Genomic DNA, 2,500 nt, shown 5'->3' with positions numbered 1-2,500 from the left:
ACATTCATTTGCCCGTGTGAGCCCGAGTTTCCTTTGGCGGCGCTTCTTTGTGAGCCGGTGTCACCTCAAGCAGCTGGTGGCAGGCGGTGCTCCCATGCTCCTGGCCTTTGGCCCAGGCGGGGCCGGACAAGGCGGCCGCTCCAAGGAGAAGAGCTGCGATGTCCCGGGTCAGAAAGGCCACGCCACCCGTGGGACGGGCAGCTGAACAAAACCCCGAGGGCCTTAGGGAGCCCGGGGGATCATTAGCGAAGGTGTTTGCTTAAGTCATTAGGGAGCCGGTAGCTAGGGCAGAAAAAAGGTTTACTCCGCGAGGCACCTTCCCAGAATCTCAGGGCTGGAAATGCTGAGGATATCGCAGCGCAGGACTATGTGACCCCACCAAGTTCAACAGCAGAGCAAACAGCACATGCCATTGGGGGCGGCAGCCGGCCGGGAGGTAACAAAGAGGGGAGGGGACCGGCCAAAACGTCCCTCTATTAAATATGGAAAAGTATGGGGACGAGGGCAGGGGTCAATGAAAGTCAACAAGAGAGCAGGCTTAATGATAGAAAGAATTTAATATCAAAAATACATAAATCTGCTTGGGAGGCAGCCCCAGAATAGGCAGAAAGGAAGGCAGCCTTGGAGTCAACATTCCCTTGGTAATAGAGCCAGAATGGATAGCGCCAGGTTGTTAACATTTAACACAAACGTTAGCGGGGAATAAAGGGCTGAGGGCCGGCTCCTTTAATTGTGGGTCCGCCGAGAGATTTCCATATGTCACACTAAATGGATAACACCGGCCTGGCTCCGCGAGGCTTCTGCCGGAAAGTCCTTCCCCCCTCCCCCTCCTCTTCTTTACTTTCCTTCCCGATTATTTATTTTCCCTCCGTCCTTCTCCCGGCAGGGGCCGAGACAAAGGTTTGGCCCCGGACACCAGCGAGGAAGGACGAGAAAGCAGAAAGGAGCGGGAGAGGAGGCTGTCGGGGAGCCCCTGCCTCCCCGGCGTGTCGCGACTCGCTGCTGGCTGTCGCAACATGAAATTTAATTCCCGCCGCTTTTTAACGCTGCGGGAGCTCCCTGAAGGAAAAACGGGTGCCGAGGGACAAGGAGGGCTCTCCCAGTTCAGCAGGCTCGGGGATGGGGACGGGGGAGCGCAGGGATGGGGACGGGGTGAGCGGGACTGCACCGACCAGTAAGGAAAACTAAAAAGAAAAAAAAAAAAAAAGAAAGAAAAGGAAAAAAAAAAAAAGAATCCCGCGCCCCTGATCAATACGGCAGTGTTTCTGCGCCAGTTCAGGAGGTCAGGCGGGCGTAGACACAGCATGGAGAGTTATTTATGTCAAGTCGGGTTATTGTAAACGAAATCCAGCAAATTGCACATAAGCTCCTCGGGGCCGCCAGTGGGCTCGTGGGCAGAGGTCAGTGTCAGTCAGTCTGTCCATCCCTCTGGAGACAGTAATTGTCCGGGGGCTGACACCGCGTCGGGGGCGATAGGCGGCTCCATCCATCTCCATCCAGTTATCCCGGCGCCGGGCACCGACCCACGGGCGGCCGCGCTCCCGGGAAAGCCACGGAGAGTCCCACGGCTCCCACGGGCCGGGCAGGGCCGTGAGGGGCTCCCCCCGCCGGCCTCCAGCGCCCAGCTCCAGCGCTCCCCCATAATCGCCTTATTAATAGGGAAATTCTTCCTTTCTGACAATTTAATAGTCCAAAGTAATCATCTGCGTGACATCGCCCATCCGTCTTCTCAAAAGAGAAAACAAAGGGGATGGTTTTTTCTCTGGGCCTCTCCAGATCCTTTTCTATTTTGAGAGGGGCTCCCCACAATGGGGTCCTTATGAACCATAATGGTTATGTTTATGAAGCCAGCGATACCAGTGTATGAAGACAATTTTATGCCTAATTAGAAAATGATGTAAGCAAGGGGGAGACAAAGAGGGCTTGTTTGCCCTGGCTGGGTCCCCGGCCATCACTCCTGGGCGAATATATCGCCTCTTCTGTGCCTTACGTCCACTATTTTTATAACATCTCGTCCATTAGCTCCTCAAATTGTTTATGATATCGTGGACAGTTAGTAAAACAGCTCAATTTAGCGGTGGATTAAAGCAATTTTGAAACATGTTCCGAAGGGAATGGTACGGGAGGCGAAGAGCAGCCCTCCCCGCTCCTATCCAAGGGGACTTCACCTCTGGGAAGACTCCAATAACTGCAACCCCAGCCCCACTCGATTAAGGGATAATTTTTAATATATATGCAATAAATGTTCACTTTGTTAGATTGAATGACAGACAATAATATCGGCAAATCTTCATATCCATCCATTACCGGCAAATGAGCCGCACAAAGAACATATTTGCTTTTGATTAATTTATTTGCAGACTCTGTTTGATAAAGCAATAACTATTTGGTTAAACTTGACATTCGGTCTTCGGGGGGTTATCAGACCAATTCCCTCTCGTTCGTGGGTGATAATAAAGCTGTTTAAACGGGATTAATTATTAATTGGTTGCAATTAATT

The sequence above is a fragment of the Phaenicophaeus curvirostris genome, chromosome 4 (assembly GCF_032191515.1).
Source record: "Phaenicophaeus curvirostris isolate KB17595 chromosome 4, BPBGC_Pcur_1.0, whole genome shotgun sequence".
NCBI lineage: Eukaryota > Metazoa > Chordata > Aves > Cuculiformes > Cuculidae > Phaenicophaeus > Phaenicophaeus curvirostris.
Note: the sequence above shows the minus strand (reverse complement) of the source record.